The sequence below is a fragment of the Magallana gigas genome, chromosome 9 (genome assembly GCF_963853765.1).
Source record: "Magallana gigas chromosome 9, xbMagGiga1.1, whole genome shotgun sequence".
Lineage (NCBI taxonomy): Eukaryota > Metazoa > Mollusca > Bivalvia > Ostreida > Ostreidae > Magallana > Magallana gigas.
The window spans coordinates 32,735,460-32,752,432 of NC_088861.1; the positions used below are offsets into that span (position 1 = coordinate 32,735,460).

Genomic DNA, 16,973 nt, shown 5'->3' on the forward strand with positions numbered 1-16,973 from the left:
ACTTTCTAATATGGTCTTTATGATATCATTATATTGATCCTCGGGATCTTATTTTTTCCAACATGCCCATACCTGGTGGATGCTCTATCCATGGTGCATGTAATACTGGAAAGTCTCTACATGGGGAGTAGTCCGTAGCCTAATCTGTATAAAAAGAGGAGACAGAAAGGGGGCTTCCAGAAGACTACTCTTTATTCAATATATAATTACACTTTTATGATATGGCATTCTAACAATAAATATTTAATATAATAATTTTAATTACAATAAAATTAAAAGAAGGAGGCAGAAACACAGCTTCCAGTTGACTACTGGAGACCTGTGTTTTCCCAACCCACATGTTATATGCACGAACATTGCTATAACATTCAAACCTAATAGGTAATTAAATCCACTACCATTAGTTGGAGTAGCGGTTGTGGATTAGATGCATCTATTGAACCGTAATTATAACTTATTAATAATTTAAAGCTTCATAAAATTAAAAAGTTCTAATAGTTAATTTGTTGAACACCTTGATTATCTTTGATAACATTCTGAAAATAATTCCATATTTGATTTACGGTACCTGTGGAAAAAAAACCACACAACAAAGAAAGAATTCTTTATGCGTTTCTTCATGAAAAAATGTTGTAGTTTAGATAACAAAATCTTACTAGTATTTAGTAAGTATATTTATTATAAATGTTAATTTCTCTTTTCATGTACTTTAGCTAATTTATGCAATGTCATATAATTATATGTGTTCGTTTTATCGACGGTCCCCAATAGTTATTGCAATGCACTTAAGGTAGTATGGAACATATGTCGATATGAATTTGGATTAAAGTTCAATATAATCAAAATACTTTCACCGGTATAGAATTTTCTATTTACAATATTTATCAAAAATACGTTTTAAAAATGTTCGGAAAGGTAAAATTTTAAAATGCCCAACGGGATTTGAACTCATGACTTACAGATTCGTAGTAAACCCTCTAACCCATTGCGCTATGCTAGCGCTGTTAGGTGCCAATTTTTGGGGGAAAAAACTATAAAATTACCCTTGATTTTATTGTATATTTCGATGAATAGTACGTCACAATATGGATGTGTCCCATACCAACTTAAATTCCAACTGGAAATCGCACACCATTAAACCCTTTTTTGTATAATTTTTTTTTCCCCTGTTTTTTTTCCCCCTTTATTTTATTGTGGTAGGGGATGGGCTGGATTTGGGGAAGGGGGAGTTATTTCTTGTAGGTTAATTGGTATTAGAGCTCACGTTGACTACGTGCATGCAGTTAATTTCTGAATCACCATCAGAATGTTATTTCTTTACATGTATACAACAAATTAATTACGCATAGTCTTTTTCTTAACATTTCTTTATCAAATTATAAACCTTTTTTTAGATTATTGATTACCTATAAAATTCATTTATATATTAATATAAATCAAAAGCATAATAATGTTTGGATTTTTTTTATTTATGCATACCAGCTAACTTTTTTCCGAGCGTTGCCTTGCTTAGAACAAAATGCAGGAAACCACTGCGTGTCAATGCAAAATAATTTTCATAACACACCACATGAAAATAAATCATGGTAATATGGTGTTTATTGATGTTTTCTATTGCATCTTTCGTTTACAATATGTGACACCATTTTTATCTTTATTAAAAAACAAATCTCTAGCAGTAGCTCCACCTTATTTAAGTTATGGGAAAGGCGTAATAATATTTTACACACAAAACTCCGTCAAAATTGTGCGCTAAACATACTAGATCTATATAGATGCAATATTATATAAAGCCCTCTTTGTTCATGTGGGAAGATTAAAGACGCCCATCACCTCTTTTTCTCTTGTTCTAAGTATGCTACTGTTAGGGAAATTTTTTTTGATATATTTCTTAGATTTGGTAAAATTCATATTCTTGAATCTCGTTCCTTACTTTGGGGAGACAACTCACTCAGCGTGGATGAAAGTAAATACCTTTTTTTCAATCGTTCAAATTTATATTCAAGGTACTGGCAGATTTGAAAATCTGAGTATTTTTGTTGATAACATTTTGCTTATTTTTATTTATTTATCTCGTTCATCCTTGCATACATGTAAAATTAATAGTAGATAACATTAACTTTCTTACTACATTTATCAAATACCTACGTACTGGTGTAATTTATTACTGTATAAGTACAAACTGAGACGTATCTGCAATGATATTGTATTTGTTGTTTAACATGTAGGGAGAGGGCGAATTAAGTTTTTATTACTTGTGCCCAATCTCACTGCAATATATAATGAAATAAAATATGTTCAAATCAACCATTTTGATATATTCTCTCCTAAATCATAAGTACTAAAAATCTTTCTGTGTAATGATGCAGTATTAGTAGAGGTTAATTGAACTGTGGTTTCATATTCAATTGTCTGTACAAACATTGAAAAAACGTTCGTGTAATATACCTACACCGTATCACAATTAAACATTACAATAATTGGTTTCCTGTTGTCGAGATGGAAAATATTTCAGCGTTTTCATATGCTGAATTGTTTCCGGGAATATTTTCATAAGTATTCACTTTGCCAGCAGTTCGATGTTGTCGATCATAAATACACACAGCGGAGTAAGTGCAGATCAAAAGTATATCAACACATCCAAATATTTGTATACACAATATTATTTTATTATTTACTGTGCTTGACTGCTGCGTTTTATTATATCTATGGTTCTTCTCTGTTGACACAATGGTGTTTCCTACAAAGAAAGCAGTGCTGTTTTCTATACCAAGGGACGTAGTGTTTTCTACATGATATATTGTCCGTGCAGATGTTGAATCCTTTTCTGGATAAAAGAAACAACAAATAAAAGCAGTTAGATTTAACATCATTAATATTAAGTACTTATGCAAAAACAACAACAACAACAGACACTGCACATCATACTGTTATTGCATCTTCTGTTTGCATGATTTATAACATATTTTAAGAAATATGAGTTCCTATGCAAATGCTTGATCAAAACTCGACATTAATGATAATACGTTTATCATTTGTTTTACAATTCCCAAAATGCTACGGCACCTACATGAATGCATATTTTTTTTAATATGTACTTTTGCATAAATATCCTACCTAATAACGAGAGACACCGAATAGACGATGAGATAAATCGAACAACTGCTACCTTCTATATACTCATTTTTTCGTCGTCGGAATAAGAAAAAATAGACAGTATAATTGACATATCTGGAGGGTCGTGAATAATTTCTTTTCCAAGACTGGGAGAATGATCTAAAATCGAGTGTGCATTTTTAATATGACATCAGTGATCACTTTCGCATCATTACATATCGATATCAGGACTTCTAACCATGATACATGTACAATTGGTAAAGAGACGATATCAGTAGTAAATTGCATGAAGAAATTATTGTTGCTTTTTCCCCACAAAATTTGCGTTTAAGTCATTTTAAAGTCCAAAACTACCGCACGTTTTGTGCACAATAAATACACATTTTCTTTTTTCCATTGGGTGGCACTGTAGCTCCCAGATCGTACATCGGGTTCTTTTTCAGACCGGGAGCTACAGACCTGCAGCTTGCGTCGTTGGGAAAGTAACTATTACCTCAGTGGTATATTTACCTCAGTGGTAGATGAGGAGCGATTGAAACTAATGTAGACTAAATACTTTTATGAATTCGTGTCCTCTGACTAGTAGATTGGAAATGCAAACCAGTATACTTCTAATGCATATAACTGTGGTAACAAGTTTCCCTGTTTGAAAGTCAGTAATCTGGTGTCAATATTAAACATTTTAGCTTGGATGTTATATCTATTTTCTGCGTTTACCCCAAGCAGATGTCGCACGGTAAAACATATCATAGCTTTTTTAATGTGTTTTTCCCAAATAACAATTGTTATAGTCTCAGAGAAAAAACACACACCAACAAATCAATGTTTGCGATATGGGTACCTGTAAAATTGTGCCCCCCCCCCCCCTTTTAGCCATAAAAACGGTTATCCTGTATTCAGAACATTTTGTTATTGATATATTGAGTAATACTTTATACAAATCGTAGCTATTTTGTGTATTGCTAAGTTGAAAATAAATCGTGTTAAATTATTGACATGTTATAAATGATACTGATCATAGATTAAGAGCTTTTTGTACATGATTGTCTATAAAAATGCACCTGGCAGACGATTTAAAAGAATACATTAAAGTTTTGTTTAAATTATCATTTACGATGTGTGTCAACTTCATTTCTTGACTGCAACATATATGTTTAATGGTAGAATTGTCATCTAAATAATATATCTGAAAACTAACTAATATACAAAAATATTGATAACTTGCACCATTAAATTTCTTGTTTTGTGGTTTTTAAAAGTATTTTTGTTTTCAAATTGTTTACCTGTGGTTAGACTATTGCATCCCGTGGATACGTCGCACTTGTCTCTGCTACATTTGCATGTTCTTTGACAGTCCACTCCGTAATATGGATATGGACACGATGATGAACAGTTCACCCCAGTATAGCCTGGCATGCATCCTTATATTATAGGAATATAATAAGATATTAAATAGTGTAACATGTCTCATCAGTATTCCAAAATCAATCGTTATATCATCGTTGTTCGGGTAATCGTAATTATAATTATTTGTGGCAGTTTATCTTTAATTATTTGTAATAATTTTGTGCTTAATTAATTACATAAATGAACGCACGTTCACACTTATGAGTCGTTGAATTCCAAAAGAAACCCTGGCAGCAACCTTTATAAAAACTACAATTCGAAACAGAACGGGAAACTTGTCGATTACATACTCAAGAGAAATGTTGTAAAACACTATTCTTTGAACTTCTGGAATCTCAAAATCATTTTGCTTTTAATGCATGTACGCGGGGTAATAAAAGTTAAATATCAACATTATTACGTTCATATCGTAGTTTAAAAACCGACTATAATACCTACCGTTCACATCCTGAACCTTCACATACTGAAAAAACCGATAATACTGATATCATTATTATTAAGTTTTCAAAGGCACCTCTTTCTGGATATAGATTAGCGACCATTCTGATTGAAAATTGAAAGCACACAGACTGAGGAAATCACAATAAATGGTTTTAAATAACACCAATGAGTGGTTTACTTCCCTATTCCTTCCTTCTGCAATAAACAAGGTAATATTGGTCGTTTGCACTATCATAATATATATATATATATATATATATATATATATATATATATATATATATATATATATATATATATATATATATATATATATATATATATATATATATATATTGTATAGTACATATGTCGTTATAAGAAGATTGTTTGGAATCAGGTTCCTTGGAATTAAAACAAACCCAACAAAGTGTTCATTGAAATTGAAATGTACGATTTGTACAGCAAACTAAATGACAGAATAATTTTGATGTGGGTGATAACTGCACATTTGATTTATTTATTTTTTATTGCATGACTACTTTAAATGGATAAATGTTTCGTTTTTAGTTCGGCTTTGCAGAAAGCAAGTTTTTGGCAAAGAAAATGTGTTGTTTTATTACAGATGAAAAATTAACGTCTCTTTTGTATGCCGTTTTGCTCAACTATCAATATTGAAATCTATTAGGCCGCCGGTCAATAGCTAAAAGACTGCGATCTATTGGACCGGCAACGTATTTCAGAACGCGGGTATGTTAAAAGTAACCCGATTTATTTTACACTAATACGTGGCAAAAAGTCATATTACTGTACGTAAAACGACATGACGTCATAATTTACTTTGACGTTACGATCTGCATCTCAGGGGATGTATCGTAACGTTTAACGTAGCTCGCGGGTTTGCTGACGTCACAATAGGAATCGACGTAAAGAGTTGACCGTCATAGTTAACTCATAATTTTATTTTAAAATGACAAATAAATGATTAAGAAGTTTAAAAGAAAATATTTTAAAAAGCTTATATGCGGTTTATGACTGTTTATACAAAGATTTATAATATCAAGTGCTGAAAATTTAAAGATGTCACATACATTGTCACATTTTGTTTTATAAAGACAAAGAATGAGTGTGCGTTAGAACTATTCCATTTAAAGTCATATTTTAAAATAGAATGTATGCATTACAATTATAACTTCCGTAATTTGTACTACCGATTAAATTCTTAAATTTCTTTTGGCTTGAGATAACTGCTTTTTTCGATTACTTACTTATAATGTCAGTAGTTGCCTGGCATTTTATTTTTGCATTGATATACTCAGAGTTTCATAAAAACAAAAATAGCAATTTTCTGTATCTTTACAGCCTTACATTAATTGCATTTGATAACATTCACAATAATGTCTAATAAGCATTTACATGTTCTAAAATGTGTTAAACAGATAGTTTTGTCAATAAATGCATTTCAATTTTGGTGTTCGAAGAAGTAAGGAAATTATGACGTCAGGCTAACGTCGTAATGAAAATATAAGGTTTTGAGAAATCTTTTAAATCTTTAAAGTTTTTTTGCCAAAAATTGGCCGAGAACACATACTGATATTTTTTTATGAATCGATTCATAATTATCTCCTCTGTTTTTTGTGCTGATTATGATTAATATCGTCTGAATCGTTTAAAAGTTTGGAGCATAGTTTTGTAATGCGTTTCTCGGTTAAAATGTGCATTTTACTATACATTTCATTGAAATGGCGTTGCTTGATTTTATTAATGACACTGTATTTGAAACACGATAACATTATTACCGCGCAGACGAATCTTAAATAAATTTTAGAAATAAAACTATAAAACCTATGGATCACGTGGACAAATTTTCAAGGTAGGTTTTCTCACAAGCAGGTAAACCCGCGAGCTACCTTAAAGTTAATGTTATTGAACATTAATAAAACCGCTTGTTTCCTTTATAGAGACGCTGTATTTAATACTAGTGAAAGCATATTTAGTTTTATCAATATTAAGGTTCAAATAATCAACAGTTTAAAGCCTCGTATTAGGTAAATGACTATTAAGAAATATGAATACTCCCACTTAGCTAATAAGGGGATATCTTTTAGTCCAATAAACAGGTTTGGCGCATGTGAAAGATAAAAAAAATATATAGTATATTGTACAATGACGCGAAAACCTTTTGTAAAATGCAAATTGTAAACCCTAAAAACTTAAAATGGAATTAGTTAATAAAACAATGTTTTATTGCCTGAACAGTCTAAAGAACCGAATTTTTCCCGAGGTACATAGATCAGCTCAGTATGATCTATAGATCATACAGAGCTGTTCCCTGCACCTTGGGAATTATATTCGGGTCTATTGACTCCCCAAGCATTAAACACGTGGATACTAGTATGAACTTGCGTCAATAATTGAGAGTTTTGCCGTGTGAACCAGCAATGTGGAAAATATACAATTTCGAAATAGATCAATTGCTTCCTGCATATCCACTTTCATAAGTCAATCTACAAACACTTAGCATCTAAATCAGTTACAAGTAATTTTAGTTATTTGAAATATAAATGTACATTTTTTTCAAAAAGGAAGCCAAACAGCAAATCCAAACGCATCCGTTAAAGAAGAATAACATTAATACATTTATATTATTAATTTCTTACATGGATGGTGGGAAAAAGTAGTGACTGACTATGTTTTAATTATACGAGTCAGCTGGCGGATATGCCGGGTGGTGCAATCAATTTAAAAGGGACACTATATCACACCATAACACTGAATCTGGCTAATTTAGGAAGTCATTAATTAAGCATTTAGATAAAACATTTGATCGTGGCATTGATTTTTATTATATTTATAGCAAGGTTGAATGTAGCTGTAATCAGTAAACGCAAAGCTTTATTTAAGTGTTTGATGCCAAGAATAACTTGTAGAATTCTATAATCTAAGACACAGTCACATACTATCAGATCTATAATAAAACCCCAGAAATTACCATATTTCATGGCAGCAATGACTTTGATCACAATGGAAAAACAAACAGGTTAAACATCACTAAAACTATTCTATATCTAACAATTACATAGTTATGTATATTTTTTTTTCCGAATTGCACTCAATTTATAACATTAGACACAGAATGTGCTCAGAAGAAAAGTGATTGCTAACCCATTACTTAATATAATGTTGTCATTTTAATGTAGAGAGGGAGGGAATTTACACGTGTACTTCACAAGACCAAAAACACAAACATATAGTATCAATCTTAGATAAGAAACCAAAATTACTCTTTGCTATAGATAAAAGAAGACAGAGATTTGAAAATGCATCAAACTTACATTACCTTTTTTATGGGGGTACAAGGTATGCAATCGATTTTGGCAAATATCATTTTGATGAAACAAACTCCCTTTATGAAGACCTTATTCAGTATACTATTATTAATTAGATAATTAATCAATCACAGGTCGCCATGGCGAGGCTGTAAAATTCGATATCCGATCAAGACTACACACACTTCAAATTTATTTTAATGAATGGTAAATGAATGCTTGAAAAAGGTTTTAACTATCAATAATCAATTTTAATTTTAATCTACTGTTAGCAAAGAAAATATAAATCAGGCAATTCTGGACCAGAGTTAATATTTGATCACATGTCTATTAAAACAACACAAGCTCACCTGGTCCCTGTCAGTCGGGTTATGTTAACATCAAAGAGGAGTGAGAAAAGTGAAATTGTGAATTTAGTATTTACATTCTGATATATAGTTATGTTTAGTTTAGATTTTCATTACTTTTTTAGTCATAGTGTCTGATAAAAAGTAAATGTATCAGTAACACTGTATATAAGTAGCAATTGCCATCATTTTAAACGTGCTAACAACATATGTAAAAATATTTATTAAAAAAAACCCTAAAACTATATCCACATTTAAACTTGGCTAAATGGTATTTTAATTTTTAAGCAAGAAAATGGTTTCTTTTGGATTTGAAAGAAATCAGAGTAAAATGTTGCTAAAAAATGCATTTTATCTGTTATGTTCAAGCAAACTAAGCACTAATAGTGATAGTTTTATAATGTTTCCCCCAACAATTAACGCAGTTGTTCAAAAGTGATGTTTGCATTTGCACAAGGAAAATGAAGGCAAAAAGTTATTTTAGCAATTAAAATTATTTTCGTATTTTTGCGTGTCGTAGTTTGGAACATGCTCACACCCTTTTTAACATCCCGTTTCTTCCTTAAACAATGTTTATGTTCAATACTGTATAGGAATTTTTAAATTTTTAAATTGTTAAACGGAAGCATTCGCCACCGTTTTATTTTTGCCCCTTACGCCCTAATTTTAACGAGGTAATTCAATGGCTAAAACGTTTCTTTAAACACTTCTTAAGCTGAGATAATTCAAGACGGGACAAAACTTTTTCCAAGTGAAGAAGCGAAAACAGTATACAGTATATTATAGAATAACGATACTTTGTTCTTAATTTTTTTCAAACAATTCTTATCGATAGCTCTTTTTTACTCTCTCTCTTTCTTTTTTGGATAAATATTTTATGTCAACTCTTTTCTTAACAATTTGCAACATATATGAATTCTATTTGTATATTTATATTTAACAATGCCAAATAAACCATATCTAATAAAATTGTTAAAAGAAAGTTATATATTTTTATTAAGTTTATTAAGGGACTATATTTTGTGACAAAAGGTCTTAAAGAAGAAATTGAACAATTTTCATAACTCAATAGTTTTAGAGTATTGTAACATTAGCTTCCTAATCTTCAGCGCAGCCTAAACTTCCAGATAATTTGTCTATTACGATATATTTATGTTCTGAAAAACATTTTGGACAATATTTTGATATGTCTATCGATATGTTTTGACATATTTAGCTTATATGTCATAGAAGTCAAGAAAAAATATCTCGAACTTTTACCTAAAGTTAGCTTATTTCAAGTCATTTCTTAATTTTGTGAGAAGTGACCCTTTTTTTTTTTTTACTTTTTTTTTACTTTTATATGAGGAATTAAATCTATGTCTGTTTGTATACAAAGTTTGGGGAAAAGATATTACTCTTAATTTTTGATTTGCGATATAATTCTATCACATGTACTCCATTATTTTGTAACAATCTTACATTTGCTGTTGTATTCATTATATACTGTCATTTAAATCCATAAGTAAAGCAATATAACAGAGGTAAACAATTCAAGAGAAGTGAAGGGCTTGCCAGTGCAAATAAATGTAAGACAAGTTGTATCGTGATTATTGTGCAATTATCTTAAAGGAGAAAAAGGACATTTAAGTGTCATGTGAGGACCAATCTTAGCCTAAATTACATGTTGCATCACGTATACACAACGTCTAGGAAACGAACATTTCCAATTGTAATTAGAATTTCAATTCACTTGTGATTAAAAAGTGCTTAAATTATCAAATTTATAAACATGCACTCTCGCATCCGCCTTAAGTGATAACTTAAGTAAAATAAACGTTAGGACGTGTTGTCGAATTAGCACTACAAATGAGCAATTATTTGTTACGAAAATATTTATGAAAATGATATATTCAATATGTGAAAAGCAAAGATTTTTTAGGCAGTTTGTCATTTTTATGATTGATATAGTTCTTCCGTATAAAATTTACGTGCTATTAAAATAAACATTCATATATCACTACTGGCTCTGAAAACCCCTTTCCGTATGAAAATCCCCTGTCTTCCCATGCCACCCACTGTGTTTTCACTGTCATCCCCTGTGCGCCCCTGTACACATCTCTTGTATACCACTGTAAGCCCCTGTCACCAACTGTACGCCCCTGCCATCCCCTGTAAGCAACTGTTTACCCCTGTGCATGCCCCTGACATCCCCTATTCGGTCTAAGTAAATGAATAGCTTTTAATTAATTCAGGTTTTCAAAAATTCATATTTAGCATTCTTGTTTTAGACGGTGCTTATTTTCCTTTGCATTTCATAGAGGGCAATATTGTTACAAACGTTAATATTTTTGACTCAACATTGACACAAATCAAGATATTTTATTATATGCATTTAACAAATTATCGTTTTGTGCAATTTGTAAAAAAAAATAATAAAATGAAAATAAGTGGAGAAGTGCGTGAAATCTGCAATGTTCTGTGCCATGTAACCTGCCCGAGCTAAAGCGCACAATAAAACAACATTATATGATCAGCACGTGCAGATAACCACATACCGATCGAAATGATCACCTATATTTTAACTGTTTTGCCCAGGGTTATGATGCATAGAATTAAATAGTCTTTATGAAGGTCATATAAATAGAGAGAGAGAGAGAGAGAGAGAGAGAGAGAGAGAGAGAGAGAGAGGTTTTTTTTTCGGAAGGGGGATTGGACCGGTCCATTGACACTTTTAACTTCTATCAGTGTGCATTTTTCAGTTTAGTTATAATTTATATGCATAATTGTATAAAATTGTCCTCATGCATGTAGAGCAATGATACGTTTAATGAATGATTTAATGCATGACTTTATACAAATGCCGGTAACGGGGTAACATAAATACACAAATGCATTATCTTAAACAATGTTCCGTGTTTCGGATTGGAAAAAATATCATACATTTTTTTAAAATTTGATTTGATTTGCCAGGGGTTTTTAGAGCCAGTAGTGTATATGACCAATCTGTGATACGTTAAGGAATACTTAGTAGATGACATATAAAGTAAAAAAAAATAACACATGTAAAATGTTTCTTGTATTTTGGCGATTTTTCCATTTAGCTCTGTTACGACAAGGGCATTTTTATATAATTTTTACATATTTATTTCCCATTATGTTTGCATTTGAAATTTTCAACGTTCAAAGTTTTATAAATATACTTTACTAATTCATGCACCATGAGCAAAAATACAAAAGTCTTCACGTGTTTTGAGTATATTTAGTTTCGTGGGATTAAATGAAACTTTCAATCTTACGTAACCAATTTATTATGTACTTTAGAAAAAAAAGCTTTATATTATATATACTCCTTAATAAAAAGAGTTTTCTATACAAAGTTTCTGGCAATATATATTTAGTCGCAGAATCGAACCTAATAGCATGTTAAAATGGTTGTTCCATGTATGTTTCATACCCCTGGCTGAGAGCGTATTTACTGGCTTTGCAGCGCACACACATATTTCATAAAAAATAGACATCAGTATGAATATAAATATAAGCATTTAATGCTTTATTTTGTATGCCGTCGGTCCTGTTACACACCACGAGGTGCCGACAAATTATCATACCATATCATAGGTGTGTTACAGGCCCGACGGCTTTCAAAAATAAGCTTTCAATTCTTAAATATATCACTGATATGCTATTTTGAGTTTTCAAACTATTTCACGGTATAAGTTGTCTAGATCAATTACTAGATTTATTTGTCTTTATTTAACATATTAATATGTTACAAATGGCACACATATAGTATACACAATGTCTACAGTACTTTTACATTTTTGATATCTGTGCAATCATTATCTTGAATTCAATTTCATAAAATTGACACGCATTTCTGAAAATTGCACGTACATACATTATCATTAATCTTTGAGTGTTAAACATTTCTAATGCACTTTATACCTTGAACATTCAAAATCAATTGCTAAGGTTTAAATGATTTATTGTTTGTAAAAATTTCCCTCAAATTAAACAGTTTTTCCAAAAGTAACAATGTCCACATACAAAGTAAAAATTCCAAAATTATCAATGTTTAAATAAAAACATGTAAATGAAGACTTCAATTGTTTAATTTTATGTAATAGTTTTATCAAATACTGTGGTTTTATTAATGTTAAAGGGTATCAATTTTCGTGGATAAAATGAAAATCACAGTTTCAAGGATACGTAAATTCGTGGCCAACGACACTATCAGTACAAAATATTAGTAGAAATTACAGTTCAATGAATATTTATTTTCAAGGATAAACTTAACAACGAAATCAACAAAAAATAGTATTCAACGAACATTGATGAAACTACAGTATATGGTGATGAAGTGACAAGTGGTATACTGTTGTCCGTCCCGGATTTCGTGCTGCTTAGAGATTGAATGAAAATTGACTCCCTCTTGATTGAATACCAGTCCATAGGAAGTGAACTTTAGTGTAAAATAATACCAATTTCAGCAGGGTGGACTGGGAGATGTAAATAGGGAGCTTTGTATGTTTTCTTCTTTACCTTTTCTTTTTTATTAAGTGCAATTAATGTCGAAAGCTTCTACAAAAATTTAAAAACATTTTAGACATATTTAAGTTAAAATTAACAAGATGAAAAAATCGTGGAAATAAATAGTTCCTTATTGTAATGAGATCTGTCTGGCACGAGGGGGAAAAGAATCCACGATTAATTAGCGGGAGAAACAAAATGAGAAATACAGAAAAGGAATGATTACGTATAAATAAAAACAACAATGCATGGTTTTTGTAACGCCAAAGTTAAACTATTTGAAGAAGTATACTTAGCTGATACATTAAAATTCACGTAAGAACGAATCGATCATCTCAAAGGCAAAATAAATGAATGCGAATAATTGCTGCGTAAAATCAAATCAAACAGGTCCGAAACCATCTTATAGAAAAACATTTACTTCCAATAAGAACTTAGATACTGACTCAGAGATATTAAACTTTCTTTGGGCACGGACATAAAAATGTCTCAAACTAACCAGATCTGAATTGACAAACGTCTTGCTTTAGTTGATTAAACCACACTAAAACCAATTTTTGCCATTGGAAGATGGGTATTATGATTTCAAACATCTGTGCTATAGGTGTTGCTGCAGTTAGGGCAACCTCCTTTGTATCCGCGAAGCAACGTTGTCTTTCAGAGACTGGCCATTTATGTCACTAATATTATGGTGTTCATTTTTTTAGTGTGTGTCATGTCAGGAGTGACTATAAACCTCATAATGTACTTGGCCGATTTTTACAAACACTTTAAAACAAAAATCCATCACTATAAACTATGGAAAACAATGACGCTAACGCAAATAGAACGGCCGTAATCCACATAATGTTCTTAACAAAGTTATAGACATCTGACGATATAAAAAAAAATGATTGAAATGCAAGGAAACACAAAACAACTTTATTTTGTTAATATAAATAATTTTGATTAATTTTCAGAGTTGATTTTGTTCAACCACACGCTCTTGTTGAGCAAAGCTACGTTGCGTAGACAAGTTGTTCTGTTATACTACACGTTGATTAAAATGATCCATATAAAGGCAGAGTCACTGTCTACTTTCATATCATAAAATTGACCTTCTAGCGGCCGTTATAAGTAACAGTTTTATGCATGGATTGTGTTTTATACCATTAACAAATATCATGCACTTTTGTCCGTGAAGATATTTAATGTTACATTTTGTTTTATAATGAAATATTTACAATACTTTATCTATCATTTTTACTAATACATGATAACTGACAGGTTATTTACTTGATGAATTTAATTTGGCATAAACCAATATTATCAAACCATTTCCAATATACTTCACGTTTCAATGTTGTAATTAGCTTTATACATGTAGATCACAACACCTGTTTGCACGGAAAAATCAAAAAATGTAGGAAGAACTCCTATTTATTTATTTATTGTGGACACTTTTTTAATCGTTTTTGAATCAATTTGTTATTCAGTCCAAATTCATTTCTACTTAATGTGCATATGATATAATATTTTGGTATCTAATTAGATATGTTTACAACTCAAAACCTCCTTGCTCCAACAATGTTGGTAACATATAATTCAGTTGAAGAGAGATACTTTCAAATATAAATTAGACGATGTTTGTGAGTATTGCTGCGTGAACCCTCAATGTAGAAAATATACGATTTCTGAGTGGATAAACTGCTTACCCACGTTCATGTTATTAAGCAAATGTTTTCCAACTATTACAGATGTATTTTTTTGAAAATGTTTTTCAAATATCATACATAAACATACATGCATATATTTAGGTATAGTAACCTCATAAACTACTTTTTTGATAAAAATAATGGCAAAAGTGAAAACTTACTATTTTTTTTTTAAAATCATACAGACGGAGATGGCCGGTGGTGCAATTCCTTAATATACACCTCTTGACATGTCATTTAATTTCGGTAATCTACGAATTCATTAAAAAATGTTTTTACCAAAATGTTCCATACCATTGGCTTTGAATAGACACGGGTTGAAATCGTTTTTGGCTCTCATGTTTTCTAAAACTACGTACGCTACGCTCGATGGTGTTAATGACACTTTGATTTTTTTGTGTTCGTTTTTCATCGAAGGAAACCAAAATAAAGTGTTGCTTAAATGTATCATTTTTGTCATGTTTAAGCCAATGAAGCAATGGTAATTATCCCCATAAATAAACACAGCTGTTCAAAAGCGATGTATACAATTACAAAGGGAAAATGAAGCTGAAATGTAATTCTAACTTAATTACAAGTATTTGATATTTGTTGTCTTTTTGTGTTTTATCCCTGGAAACATGCACTCAATATACTTTTCCCTGTTTCTTTCTTATACAATATCTTAATTGTTCTCTACACAAGGCAAGCGCTCTGAGCGTTACATCCGAGCGATGCTTTTTACTCTCTTTCTGAATGATTTGCCTATGGGTTTTTTTTTCGTTTTTTATGGTCTGCCTTTCTGTGTCTATTTATCTTCACCTAATCTCATGTCATACTCCCTCTCTATATATATGTCCTCAATGCTGTTTATTTTATATTGAACATATACGATTTATTTTGCTAATTAAAGAACATTTAGCACCTTATCAACCTCTTTAGGCCATTTCCTTATTTATGATTTTTGATTTATTTATGATGTAAATGTTGCAATTATATATCAACATGAGCAATGTTTGCGTTTTAATAATTATAATCATTTTATTTTAATGATTAAACAAGGTGTTGATAATAAACAACACATTAGCAATTTATGTTTCAAGCTTTTTTTTGCTTCACAAAATGTCGATAATGTTCACGACCTACATCTATATATTCATGCTATAAATGTGCTAATATAGAACTATATTAAGATTTTCAAGATAAGTTTAGTAAAAAGCTTAAATGTACAAGGAAATGTAAGGCACGCAGTATTGTGATTGTTGTTCAATTATTTTAAAAGAGAATGCTGAGGCCTACACGTACCATGTAGGGATCATTCTGAGCCTAAATTACAAGTTGAATCACATATACGCCACGTTTTTTCCTTATTCGTTGTATATATATCAGGGAAAACAAACAATTCTTATTTGCAGACCTTAGTTATATCATTGACCTCAATTTTTAAAACACTTGTTTAAAAAGTGGATATATAATGACGTTTTTAAAACATGCACTATCGCAGCCGCCTGTCGTAATGATTTACTTAAGTAAATAAACTTCAGGAAAGAGGTGTCAAATAAGCGCTACAAATGAGCAGTTATTTGTTACAAGAATGTGATGTTAAAAATATATTTTTAATAAGAAATTTAAAGATCATTCAGGAAGTTTGTCATTTTTATGATTTATATGATTCTTCCTTATAAAATTTACTTCCTACTAAAACCAACATTCTTAATAATTGACCGATCGGTGATAGGTGAAGGAAGACTTAATATATGCCATATGAAATAAATAATTAATAACACAAGTAAAATGCTCCTCGCGATTTGGCGATTTACCAGTCTAGCTCTGTTACGACCGTTTTCAATGATAGTCTTACGTAAGATACCACAGGTATGATATTTAACGTTTTCATACTATTTCATGAAATGAGTTGTCTAGATAAAACCGTAGATTAATTTGTCTTTATTTTGCATATAAATATGCTACATATAACACACACAGAAGTATACATCTACAATGCTTATACATTGTACTACCTATTTACACATCATTATGCATTAAATTTAATATAATTAACACATATTTCTGAAAATTGAGTGTTGAACATTCTTCTATATTTACATTTGCAAAGATGTTTCTGGATATGAACCTATAGAATAGCGAAAACGTTCCATTCTGTTTGA

At 30.8% G+C, this 16,973-nt stretch overlaps 1 long non-coding RNA gene across 1 annotated transcript; it reads right to left on the bottom strand.

Moving 5' to 3' along the window:
* Positions 1–2,669: 2,669 nt before the first annotated feature.
* Positions 2,670–5,107, bottom strand: LOC117686108 (uncharacterized). The gene is made up of 4 exons (XR_010709631.1): positions 4,963–5,107; positions 4,715–4,773; positions 4,401–4,538; positions 2,670–2,827 (listed from the first exon to the last, which is right to left on the bottom strand). It is a non-coding gene; the product is annotated as an uncharacterized lncRNA (long non-coding RNA).
* Between the last annotated feature and the right edge of the window lie 11,866 nt (positions 5,108–16,973).